This window comes from Rhinopithecus roxellana, chromosome 5, assembly GCF_007565055.1.
Source record: "Rhinopithecus roxellana isolate Shanxi Qingling chromosome 5, ASM756505v1, whole genome shotgun sequence".
NCBI lineage: Eukaryota > Metazoa > Chordata > Mammalia > Primates > Cercopithecidae > Rhinopithecus > Rhinopithecus roxellana.
This window is the reverse complement of record NC_044553.1, coordinates 111,725,640-111,739,109: the sequence shown is the minus strand read 5'-3', so window position 1 is coordinate 111,739,109 and position 13,470 is coordinate 111,725,640. Positions and strand designations below refer to the sequence as shown.

Here is a 13,470-nt window from a genome sequence, read left to right as displayed (position 1 = left end):
TTATTATGAAGACTTTAGCATCTTGGTAAATGTTTATGGTTGTTCAGAAAAAAATCAAAATTTAAACTATTATCTATGTTCTCTTATAACTTCTTTTTATATGTGAACAAAGAGTAGAAGGAAACCTGCTCCCTCCCACAGAATTCCCCCACCCAATAAAATTCAACTCCAGCCTCCTAGTTGCTGAGGCCAAAAGCTTGAAGATCAGCTCTGTTTTCAAAATAGGTTCAGTTTTGGACATTTTTCCCCTTGGCAGCTGCTGCCACCAGGGTCCAAGTCAGAGTCATCTCTTGAGCCACCAATGCAGTGGCCCCCAAACTGGCTTCCCTGCTTCTGCCCCTTAAAATCCATCTCCTGCCAGAGGGATTGTGTTCAAACATAAGACAGATACATCCTTTTCTGCCCAAAACTGCCAGCGACATCCTCTCTTTCTCCAAGTAAAAGGCAATGCCCTGGAAGTGCCCCATAAGGCCCTAAAGGGTCTAGTCCTGATAGCCCCTCTCTGAGCTTCTCCCCCACCATGGTCTCCCTTGAGGCCAACCTACCTCCTTGCTATTCTTTATCAGGCCATGCTTCCTCCCACTGCAGGGCCTTTGCACTTACTGTTCCCAATGCCTGGAATGCTTTTTCATATGGCTTGTTCCATCAGCCACTCCCCATCTCCCCTCTCCCAGTCCCTGGCAACCACCAATCTATTTTACATCCCAATGTATTCACCTACTCTGGGCATTTCATATAAACAGAGTCATACAATATCTGGTCTCTTATGTCTGGCTTCTTTCATTTAGCATGATGTTTTCAAGACTTATCCATATCATAGCATGCATCAGTCCTTCATTCCTCATGACGGTCAAGTTATATTCCATCACATGAATAGACCACATTTTATTCATACATTCGTCAGTTGATGACCGTTTCAGTTGTTTTCACTATTATGAATGACACTGCTATGAACATATGTTTTCTTTCTGATTTCCTTTATTGTTCTTGAAATGTTACTTGTCAATAAAAATTGTGTTCCTAAAAAGTCCTTATACCTCAACTTTCTAGCAGCACATGTATTACCTAAAATGCACACCACCTCCACTGCCCGTGCCCCGTCATACGTCATTAAAGCCCAAAATTGCACGCTTCCCTGGAGGAGTGAAAAGATGTCTGAGATGAGTCTTCAATCAAGAGATTTTTCCCTTTGTCATACCTCCCTGTTAATAAACAGGAGACATGGCAGAGCCTAGCGGGAAGGAGCTGGGCCCTGAGGAAACTCACTCCCAAATGTTCCACTGCAGTGACTTCAGGCCAAAAAAAGTTACCCTGAATACTCGTGTTTCCACAGATGGGTTTTACTGTGTGGTCCCTCCAGCCGTCATTGCTGAGCCACCTACTATGTCAGGATTGGACAGGAAGTCAGAGGGGCTAGAGATGAAGCATTTCTATCCCCTAACTTGGAGGGAGTTCCTAGCCTCTGAGGGTCTGGGCAGGTACACAGATCGCCACAGGAGCAGGGAGACACTCAGGGCAGCTCTCACTGGTCTATTCATACTGCATGGAGAGACTCAGCAATGATTACTGATTAAAAAGATGAATTGTTACTATGACTTTGCATTTCCACTCTTCCGTGGCCTTGAGAGAGAAATCAAGGCCCACAGAGCCACTGGCCCTCAGGCCCCGCCACCTAGAAATCTCAGGGCTCTCCAAACTTTCACAATGAAAACTGAACTCATTACTCTCTCCAAAACCTGCCCTCTCTCCTGTGTTCCCATCTCAGCAGAGGGCCTCATCACCTACCTAGGTGGTAACCAAACCAGAGTATCAGCCTCAATTCCTTCATCACTCATTCAAAAAAGATTCTCTATGCATCTGTGATATTCCAGACCCTATGCTAGACACAAAGAAGAATGGAGTGACCCAGGGGAGGTGAAGTCCCTGCCTCCTGAACCTTAGAGTGGTTCTCAATGCTGCCAGATGCTCCCTTTTTATAACAAATATTTTGAATATCCTCTTTGCCATCCTGAAATGAAATTCATGGATAATCTAAACCACTTATACACGTAATGAAAAAACAAAATCAATATAATGCTGCTACTGTAATATGAAAGAGAAATAAAAGGAATACTGTAATAAAATAATGTGTTTCAATACATAAATGCTCAGGCCTAATACTCTAAAAGACATTATAAAGCGGTCACATGCTTGCATCTACTTTTAACAAGTAAGTTTGGATTTGAGAGAGGTATGATAATATTCAGGCCACAGTTTTTATCTTTGACATTTAAAAATAAGAGCTAAAAAAGTAGATCTTAATAGACCATGAATCACAGTGATGGTGACATTCACAAATGCAGATGAATACAGGTGTGCTGTATGGCGTCAAGCAAAATTCTTTTTTTTTTTCTTTTTTTTTTTTTTTGAGACAGGGTCAAGCAATCATCCTACTTCAGCCTCCCGAGTAGCTGGGAATGCAGTCATGAGCCACCATTCCCAGCTAACTTTCTAATTTTTTGTAGAGATAGGGTCTTGCTATGTTGCTCAGGCTAGTCTGGAACTCCTGGGCTCAAGCAGTCCTCCTGCCTCAGCCTCCCAAAGTGTTGGGATTACAGGTATGAGCCACTGCGCCAGGCCAGGTCAAGCAAAATTCTTAGTTGCCACAGGCATCTGGGTTAATTTCTTCTTTCTCAGTCACAAGTCATGTTGCCATCTCCGATGTTACCTCCAAAATGGTGATCAAGTCTTGTTAAAGTTTTGAACAAAGTAAATTTTATTCTTCCCTTGATTTGTATTCCTGGACAATTGAACAAGTTAAGATCACACAAAAAGGAGTTTATTTATAAAACAGAGTTGGGTTCCAAACTCAGGTCATTATAAACAGGTTTGTTTCCTACAGGAGTATCTGATTGATCTCCTCAAGATCCTGCAGGACATGAGACATTCTTCACTCGGCAGGATTGTCCCAGCATTACAGAACATCAGCATCCCCAAAACCCAGGCACTAAGTGGAAATAGTACCCTCTTGTCATTGCATCCATAAAACACCCATATAGCTCAAAACATTCCTTAGGGAGCAGTATCCCTCCTGTAAGAACACTGATCTGGAGGGTAAATATTCAAGCAGTTGATCCCAATCCACTGAAACAAATGCTGTAATATGGATTCCAGAGTCTGTGGGTCCTCTAAGCCTGGGGTACCTCAGGAACTAGGGGAGATGAGACAGAGTGTCATGGGGGTTACAGCAGAGATTGTTACAAGCAGACAAGACTTAAGGGAGGCCAATTTTCCAAACAGAAAGAAGAGAAAGAAAAGGAGTGCCAGGCAGAAAGGATACCAGGAACAAAGGGCCAGGTGGGAAGAGGTGGAGAAAGGCAGGGTCCAGACCACATGCACCTATCATGGCAAGCAGCTTGGACTCTGTCCTGGGGAGGTAATGGGGCGCCATCCAAGTCACCATGTGCTTTACTCATAAGTGCATTATTTTGCTTACTGAATGTTCACCAAAAGATTTGTCCTCCAGAGGCCCATTTGGGGATAGCATCTCTGGAGCCAGCCTATAAATAAGGAAATAAATGCCATCAGGGGTGTTGATAGAATCAAATTGACCTGACTTACCTCCTATCTGTTTATACTGCGGGGACTGGCTTTGCTCTATCTGCCTAAGTCCATGGGTCAAGTTCAGAGGATGCTATAAAAACAGTGATAAAACTTCCTTCAAAGCAGATAATGACTCCCAGTCCATCTCTCTTTCTGGAGTAGCTGAGCCTTGGGCTGCAAGGTTCATGGAGTAAATACTTGAAAGCCTATTCTCATAGTCTCTGGGGTGGACAGAGGAACTAGCTGCCCCTTTCAAAGGGACAACATTTATTCTCAGTGTAGGTGCCAGGGCAATGGTGGAAGATCCTCCAGGCACGCCTGGGTCCCAGTTCTCACATTGACATTCTCCAGATGTGTGAATTTGACCTTCCATTCTGTCACCTGCAAAATGGAGTTGTTAACACTCCCACGGGGAATTCAGAAGACTCTCTGATTAATGTAACACCTTATAACATCTTTAAAGATGTTTGAGTAAGCTGAAGCTAATAGAATGACAAAAGACTTTGATATACTTTGGATATTTGTCCCTGCCCAAATCTCATGTTCAAGTGTAATCCCCAATGCTGGAGGTGGGGCCTGGTGGAAGGTGTTTGGGGCCAGATCCCCCATGGCTTGGTGCTGTCTTTGTGATAGTGAGTTATAGTGAGATCTGGTCATTTAAAAGTGTATGGCACCTCCCCCTTGCTCCTGCTTTCCACCTGTTATTTTATTCACCTTCTGCCGTGAATAAAAGCTTCCTGAGGCCTCACCAGAAGCCATGTTTCCTGCATAGCCTGCAGAACCGTGAACCAATTAAACCTCTTATCTTTATAAATTACCGTCTCAGGTATTTCTTTATAGCAACGCAAGAATGGCCTAACACAGACCTGCTGAAGCTCCCATTCTCCTGGGCTAATCAGAAGATCAGAAGATGCAGGGAAATTGATTAAATCAGAACCCTCCCTACACAAACTTCCCAACAATCCTCCAAACACGGAAATGAACATCTAATCATTCAGGGCCTGCCTCTGAGGAACTCATAGTAGCCTGGGAGAGCCACAAAGATAGCTCTGGAAGACAGTTCATATTATGACAAGATGCTTCAGAGACATCAATGTGACCTGAGTTGATGGAGCTTGGGAAGGGTTAAGGGATTCCCAGGTAGTTTTTGTTCCTTTTGTGTAAACCATGATGTCAGGCCTCTACAGACACAGGAACCCCAGCTCACTGGGATTCTCCCAGAGGTCTTGCAGAACCACCTTAAGTGTGATGAAGAGCTCTTCTCAGTGATGATGAAAGCAACCTGTTCTTAAAAAGTATAAGAATCTGGCCAGGCGCAGTGGCTCACGCCTGTAATCCCAGCACTTTGGGAGGCCGAGGTGGGTGGATCACCTGAGGTAAGGAGTTCAAGACCAGCTTGGCCAACATGGTGAAACTCCATCTCTACAAAAACAAAACAAACAGACACACACACACACACACACACACACAAAATTAGCTGGGCGTGGTGGTGGGCGCCTGTAGTCCCAGCTACTCAGGAGGCTGAGACACAAGAATCGCTTGAACCTGAGAGGCCAAGGTTGCAGTGAGCCGAGATCACATCACTGCACTCCAGCCTGGACGGCAGAGTGAGACTCCATCTCAAAAAAAAAAAAAAAAAAGTATGAGGATCTAAGACATTTGGGGTGCTATTTTCACCCCATAGACACCCCCACCTTCCTCTCTGATACTGAAAGCTTGGCGAGTATAATCGCCTGATAGGTTCTTCCTACCCACTGCAAAAACAAAATCATTATATGTTGGCTTAGTTAACACATTTTTATGAAAAATAATCATATATTTGAAAACAAAAATATTTAGTGAGAAGAGTGGCATTGTTTTACATGCTTGCAAATGTCTTTAGAGCTTGGCTTAATAGAAAACTGCTCGGGCTGGGCGCAGTGGCTCACACCTGTAATCCCAGCACTTGGAAGGCCGAGGCGGGCAGATCATGAGGTCAGGAGATCGAGACCATCCTGGCAAACATGGTGAAACCCCATCTGTATTAAAAATACAAAAAAATTAGCCGGGCGTGGTGGTGGGTGCCTGTAGTCCCAGCTACTCGGGAGGCTGAGACAGGAAAATGGCGTGAACCTGGGAGGCGGAGCTTGCAGTGAGCAGAGATGGCGCCACTGTACTCCAGCCTGGGCCACAGAGCCAGACTCTGTCTCAAAAAAAGAAAAACAAAAAACAAATAGAAAACTGCTGAATTGCCACATTTGCTTCTTCATTCAACCTGTTGCAATATCACACACCCACATAACTTCTGGAAATCTTCACTCTACACTTGTGAGAAAATGAGAATGAGAAAGGCAAATAATGTCTCAGTATTATTATGAGATATTGTTGCGCTTGCAGACTTTCTGCAAAGATCCCAGAGACCCCAGGAGACCCACGATCACACCCTGAGAGAGGCCATTCTAGAAGCAGTTGGGACTTTACCCAGAAGCCCACACTTCAGACACCCTTCCATAAGGGCTTCAACTGTCTTGATGCCATTCCAGCAGCAGAAGGTCTGTTCATTAGCAAAATGGATGGCTGAAATAATTGTCCATTGATCAAATGAGTGGTATTTTAGATACGTGCAGGGTTGTTCAAATACCTCTGCTCTTGCACACACAGGACATAAAAACCTAGGGAATTTTGATGGGGTCTAGGTCTTAGGAGTCCGTCTGGTCTCAGGTTCAAGTTTCTGAGTAAGGATGCAGTTGTCTGATCCCAAATTGAAGGTTGTGTAAATATTGCTGCTTAAATATTGTTTGCATCTTCCTTGAATGAAATCCCTTCCCCCTTTTCTTTGAGACAGAGTCTCACTCTGTTGCCCAGGCTGGAGTGCAGTGGTGCAATCTCAACTCACTATAGCCTCCACCCCTCAGCCTCCCAAGTAGCTGGGACTACAGGTGTGTGCCACCATGCCCAGCTATTTTTTGTATTTTTTTTTTGGGGATGGGCGTCTCACCATGTTGCCCAGGCTGGTCTCAAACTCCTGAGCTCAAGCGATCCTCCTGCCTCAGCCTCCCAAGGTACTGGGATTATAGGCATGAGCCACTGCACCCCGCTTGAACTAAATCTTTCAAGAGGGAAGCTTATTGAAATATGCAAAAGGTCAGGAGCTAGGCCTTCATTGAGCTCATAGAGAAGGTTATATGAGGCCGGGCGCGGTGGCTCAAGCCTTTAATCCCAGCACTTTGGAAGGCCGAGACGGGCGGATCACTAGGTCAGGAGATCGAGACCATCCTGGCTAACACGGTGAAACCCTGTCTCTACTAAAAAATACAGAAAAAAAAACTAGCCGGGCGAGGTGGCGGGCGCCTGTAGTCCCAGCTACTCAGGAAGCTGAGGCAGGAGAATGGCGTAAACCTGGGAGGCGGAGCTTGCAGTGAGCTGAGATCCAGCCACTGCACTCCAGCCTGGGCGACAGAGCAAGACTCCGTCTCAAAAAAAAAAAAAAAAAAAGAGAAGGTTATATGACTGTTGGGGACCTGCTTGCTGGTAAGTGATGGTACAAGGTGTGGACTTCAGTCTGAGACTTGCTTGCCTCAGATCCCCTCATTTTTGTTTTGTTTGTGGGAGGAAACATAACACCCTTACCTACCACTCATTACTGGAGATTACTGAGATCTGCAGTAAAATGAAACTAGTTGTGGATGAATTGGTTTAGGTCATTTCATGATAGATATGGCCATAACAGGAGAGAGATGAGGGGGGCTTGGACCACAGTGATAGCGATGGAGTGCTAAAAAGTGGCTGGCTTCTAGATATGACTGGCTGTGCTAATGAACTGAGTGTGTGGAGTCCGAGGAAAGGAGAAAAATCAAGGGTGCCTCCAAAGATGTCAAAGGTACCCAAAAGAGTGGGTGGGACAGGATCCAAAAGAAGCAGATTTGTGGGGGAAATTGACCGGCTCCTCCCTCAACAACAGGACAGTCACCATCCAGGTGGGGTCCCATTTGAGCCATCCAATAACTTCTCACATCCAGAGTAGCTTCTGGGGAAGGCTCTAGGGCAGGTCAGGCTCCCGGAAGGGAGAAAGGGGTTTCATTCTGTTGGCTCTGTACTAAAGGACCAGTCACTATATCCTCCAGTAAGAAAATATTTTTCAAGTCAGAATATTTGGGGATCTAGTTGATTAAATGTTATGAACAGGTCCAGGAAAATGTACTCTTTTAAAGGGTGTTAGTTTTACATTTGCTAAGACCATGTGCTAGACCCTGGGAGATTCCTCTCTGTCTGGGGATACAGACAAACATGTAATCCCAGCTCTCCTGTTTCTTAGTGTTTGAGAGGGAAAAATAACCCTCCCCATGACAAAAAAAAAAAAAGTCCCAGGGTGTGTATTTATTTATCCACCAAATATTCATTAAGAACCTGCTATGTGCAAAATGCTAGAGAAAAAGAGACAAGCTGTTCAGTGCTAAGATCTAGGTCAGGTTAAACTAGGGGTGTGTGTGTATATGAGAGACAGAGAAAGAGAAAGAGAGAGAGACTGAGGCAGACCTGGTAACTGCTCACACACTACAAATCACAGCCATGTCAGGGAAGACGCCAAGATCACAATGCTTTATAGGTAAAGATAAGAGTAAGATTTGAATTGCCCTAAGATAGAGAAGACTCCCATGAGCCAAGAGGCCCTAAGCTGATAAAAAGTAGACGTGGGCTGGGCGCGGTGGCTCAAGCCTCTAATCCCAGCACTTTGGGAGGCCGAGACGGGCGGATCATGAGGTCAGGAGATTGAGACCATCCTGGCTAACACGGTGAAACCCCGTCTCTACTAAAAAATACAAAAAAACTAGCCGGGCGAGGTGGCGGGCGCCTGTAGTCCCAGCTACTCAGGCTGAGGCAGGAGAATAGCGTAACGGAGCTTGCAGTGAGCTGAGAGCCAGCCACTGCACTCCAGCCTGGGCGACAGAGCGAGACTCCGTCTCAAAAAAAAAAAAAAAAAAAAAAGTAGAGGTGGGATAGTAAAGGATTTGAGTGAAGGACTGGGGAATGACTCACGGGGCCCACAGGGCTGCTAGAAGACAGGCTGCAGGCTTCATTTACTTTAAGAGATGGTCCCACCCAGACCTTGGGCTTAGGGATTTTCCATCTCTGTCATTAAGATCTACCTAGATTCAGGCTGAGAGGAGGATCACAAGGTCAGGAGACCGAGGCCATCCTGGCTAACACAGTGAAACCCCATCCCTACTAAAAATACAAAAAAATAGCCGGGCGTAGTGGCGGGCGCCTGTAGTCCCAGCTACTCAGGAGGCTGAGGCAGGAGAATGGCGTGAATCCGGAAGGCAGAGCTTGCAGTGAGCTGAGATCGCACCACTGCACTCTAGCCTGAGCGATAGAGCGAGACTCAGTCTCAAAAACACAAAACAAAACAAAAAACAAACAAACAAAAAGATCTACCTCGATTCTAAGTCCTAGAAGAACAACTTGCAGATTGAGTTGTTCTGCAATAAATGCTACCAAGTGCTTGTTTGTGATGCAAGGTCATCTCAATCACAAAGTGCATCTTCATCGCCAACGAGCACTTGGGCAGCAGGTCAAGATGACCTCTCATCCCAAAGAAGCACTTGGTAGCATTTATTCCTGTTTTGTTTCCAAATTTTAAAATAAACTTCATTGTGTGAATCAGAAATGAAAAAAATAACCTAACATTTAATGAGTATCTGGCACCCCTGCTGCCTTTTCGTGTTATGTTATTTATACAACTGCAATTGACAAGGAGTCAGCCCCCTTTAAACAGTGGTAATCACGTTTCCCTGTCCTAGACTGTGTGATCAAGAGAAGAGTCTGCTAGGCCATGGTGGCTCACGCCTGTAATCCCAGCACTTTGGGAGGCTGAGGCAGGCAGAACACTTGAGGTCAGGAGTTCGAGACCAGCCTGGCCAACATGGTGAAAACCCATCTGTATTAAAAATACAAAAATTAGCTGGGTGTGGTGGCTTATACCTCTAGTCCCAGCTACTCAGGAGGCTGAGGCAGAAGAATCACTTGAACCTGGGAGGCAGAGGTTGCTGTGAGCTGAGATCATGCCCCTGGGCGACAGAGTAAGACTCTGTTTCAAAAAAAAAAGAAGAGTCAGGGCCCAGATTTAAATCTACCTATTATCAGCTGTGTGACCTTGGGCAAGTCACCTTCTCTGAAACTATTTCTTTATCTGTGAAATGGGACAATAATATGAAACTCTACAGACTGCGGAGGCTATTGTGGAATAATCAAATTTAGTAAATACAGCACATCCAGTACAATTCTGGGCACTAGATAGGTAATCAGTAACGTTTCATTCTTCTCCCTCGGCCCATCCTCCCTTCCAGCAAACACACACACTCTGTTCCTTGGGGACCACACTCAACATCAGGGAGCAGCTAAAGCACAGGATTTTGAATCAGAGAACGAGGTTAGAGCTTTGCTTTGCTACTTCCCAGCTGTGTGGCATCAGGCAAGTCGTTTGGCCTCTCTGAGCCCGAGGTTTCTCATCTATAACATGGAAATTGTGTCCCTTCCCCTCCTCACAGCATTGCTCAAGAGAGAGAGCTTCAGATGGGCGATGGTAATAATGATCTAAAAGGATTTTTTTTTTTTTTTTTTTGAGATGGAGTTTCGCTGTTGTCACCCCAGGTGGAGTGCAATGGCACAATCTTGGCTCATGGCAACCTCCGCCTCTCAGGTTCAAGTGATTTTCCTGCCTCAGCCTCCTGAGTAGCCAGGACTACAGGCGCGCCACCATGCCAGGTCAATTTTTTTTTGTATTTTTAGCAGAAACGGGGTTTCGCCATGTTAACCAGGCTTGTCTCAAACTCCTGACCTCAGGTGATCTGCCAGCTTCGGCTTCCCAAAGTGCTGGGATTACAGGTGTGAGCCACTGCACCCGGCCTAAAAGGATTTTTTTTTTTTTTTTTTTTTTTTTTTTTGAGACGGAGTCTCACTCTGTCGCCCAAGCTGGAGTGCAGTGGCCAGATCTCAGCTCACTGCAAGCTCCGCCTCCCGGGATCACGCCATTCTCCTGCCTCAGCCTCCCGAGTAGCTGGGACTACAGGCGCCCGCCACCTCGCCCGGCTAGTTTTTTGTATTTTTTAGTAGAGACGGGGTTTCACCGTGTTAGTCAGGATGGTCTCGATCTCCTGACCTTGTGATCCGCCCGCCTCGGCCTCCCAAAGTGCTGGGATTACAGGCTTGAGCCACCGCGCCCGGCCCTAAAAGGATTTTTGAGAGGAATTTTCTAGTCTGGTTGGTTGCCTCTATTTCTCCCCTATGAGAAGAAGGGCTCCCGGGACTGAAAACACAGTCCTCTTTGTAGAGGTTCCAGATTTTCTACCTGGAACACCTGGTATGCAAATGAGCAGCATGTTAGCAATTGTACAAGTATGCACCAGAGCAGGATCTGGACACACAGAATTCTGGCCTGTTCATGCACAATGTGGAATCTAAGATGGGAAGAAGAAAAACGTGTAATAGTGGTTATGCGGTTTCAAAAGGGTTTCCTTTTCCCCAACTCTAACATGGGAGAAAGGGCAGGTACTGAAGAATCCTTTAAATGTGCCTTCTCTGCTCTAAAATTCCACATTCTCTGAATCTCTGGGGATACATCCTGCCTTCTTTCCCATGGGTGAGGCCCTTATTGCATGCGTCCACAATGAAGAAAAGACGGTGAGGTGACCCCTGAAGGCTGGTCACCAATCCCCAGGCTAATGAATTGCTTCTCACTCCTCTGATAGCTATTGATGGTGCCTCTGAAGACTCTTGTGATTTCAATAGGGTGACATGTCTGTTTAGCTGGCTGCTGTTCTCACCAGGGAGTGGCAAAACAAGGTTGGAAAACCCCAACCAGTAGCCTCAGATATAAAAGAAAACTAAAACCACGAGGGATCGTCTGCCAAACTTGGAGCCCTGTTCCCATCAGAACCCACAAGCCTCAGCAGCCTAAGCAATCATTCTCAAGTGTGGTTCCAAGACCAGCTGCATTAGCATCACCCAGGAACTCTTTCGATACCCACATTCTTAGCCACCCCAGACCTACTACATCAGAATCTCTAGGGGTGCAGCCTCCCAAGTAATTTTGATACATGCTCCCAGGTGGTTTTAGAACCACTATCCTAAAGTAACAAACCATGCATTTTAAAGCATAAAGTCTTGATCTCACCCAGGCATGGTGGCTCACACCTATAATCCTAGTACTTTGGGAGACTGAGGCAGGAGGATCACTTGAGCCTGGGAGTTGGAGACCAGCCTGGGCAACATAGTGAGACTCCATCTCTATTTATATAAATAAATATATATATATTTATTAAAAAAAAAAAAACCTCCCGATCTCTTCAAAGTCCACTTTCAGTTGTGGAATGGTATGTTGAGCCAGTGCCTGGGTCCAGTCCATGTTCTATTAATTCCTAGCTGTGGGACCCTGGGCAAGTTACTGAACCTCTCTCAGCCCATCTCTTTGCCTATAATATGGAGATAATACCTACTGATTCAGTTATCCTGAGTTTAGAAATAACAGTTGTATGGGCTGGACCCCAAAAAGATAGCAGTGACTCCATTTGGTGGATGGGGAAGGAGTTCAGTACATGCCACCACAACATATGCTGCTCTGGCATATTGAGCATTTGAGTTAAAGCCACTTGAAAAACAGCAGATGCAAGAAGTGCACTCTTGATCCTCCTTCTTTTTCTAAAAAACAAGAGATGAGGCTGGACATGATGGCTCACATCCTATAATCCCAGCACTTTGGGTGGGAGGCCAAGGTGGGTGGATCACTTGAGCCTGGGAGTTCAAAACCAGCCTGGGCAACATGGTAAAACCCCATCTCTACATGAAATACAAAAATTGGCCAGGCCTGGTGGCTCACGCCTGTAATTCCAGCACTTTGGGAGGCTGAGGTCGGTGGATCACCTGAGGTCAAGATTTCGAGACCAGCCCATCCAACATGGTGAAACCTCGTCTCTACTAAAAATACAAACAAAATTAGCTGGGCGCTGTGGCATGCGCCTGTAGTCCCAGCTACTCCAGGAGGCTGAGGCAGGAGAATTGCTTGAACCCAGGAGGCGGAGGTTGTAGCGAGCCAAGATCAGGCTACTGCACTCCAGCCTGGGCGACAGAGTGAGACTCCATCTCAAAAAAAAAAAAAAAAAAGAAGTATTTAGGTTTTGCCAGTTCTCAGGGTCTTCATTTCCTTATGAGGGTTTCCACGTTGTGTAAAACTTGTATTAAATCTGTTTTTCTCCCCTTAATCTGTCTTATGCCAAATTAATTCTCAAGCCCAGCCAAAGACCCTAGGAGGGCAGAGGTAAAGTCTTGCTTCCCTTACAATGGCATTTGCTTAAAAGCTCCAGAAAATGTCTTGGCCTTTGTCACACTTCTGTGAACACAGTCAAGTCCTTTAAATCCTCTCAAGTCTCACGTTTGTAACCAAGGGCTCAGAGAAAGCCAAGTAAATCCTGACCTGCTCTCTAAGGAACCCAGAAGGTCTGAGATGCCCTGCCTAGGCCGCGGCCAAAGGCCAGATGGGCTTCCCGAGGCCTGGCCGGGAGGGCCTCAGATGTCAGCTTGACTGACCCCCTCCTTCTCCCCAGAGCGGGAGGGCCCCGGGAAGGGCTTGACCAAGATCACGACGCGAGACGCTGGCGGAGCGCGGCCCCAGCTAGATCCACTCACTCACAGTACTCGCTGCCGCCCTCGCCCCACTGCCCTCCTCAAGAGGGTTTTTTCCCAGGCCCCGCACCCTCACCCGGTGCGACCTGGACTCCCACGGCGGGACCCGGGCGCACGCCTCTTCCTGCCACAGGGCGGCGTCGCCGCCGCTCCGGGTCTTTGTCCCCGCCTCCGAGACCCCCGCGCGCCCCCAGCACTTCCGGCCGCGGGAGCCCAGGGTTCGTGCGGGGT

At 46.5% G+C, this 13,470-nt stretch overlaps 1 long non-coding RNA gene across 1 annotated transcript; it reads right to left on the bottom strand.

Annotated features, from left to right (window-relative positions):
* Window positions 1-965: 965 nt before the first annotated feature.
* Window positions 966-13,448, bottom strand: LOC115897725. Its single transcript, XR_004057510.1, has 3 exons — window positions 13,316-13,448; window positions 3,476-3,539; window positions 966-3,190 (listed from the first exon to the last, which is right to left on the bottom strand). It is a non-coding gene; the product is annotated as an uncharacterized LOC115897725 (long non-coding RNA).
* Window positions 13,449-13,470: the final 22 nt, after the last annotated feature.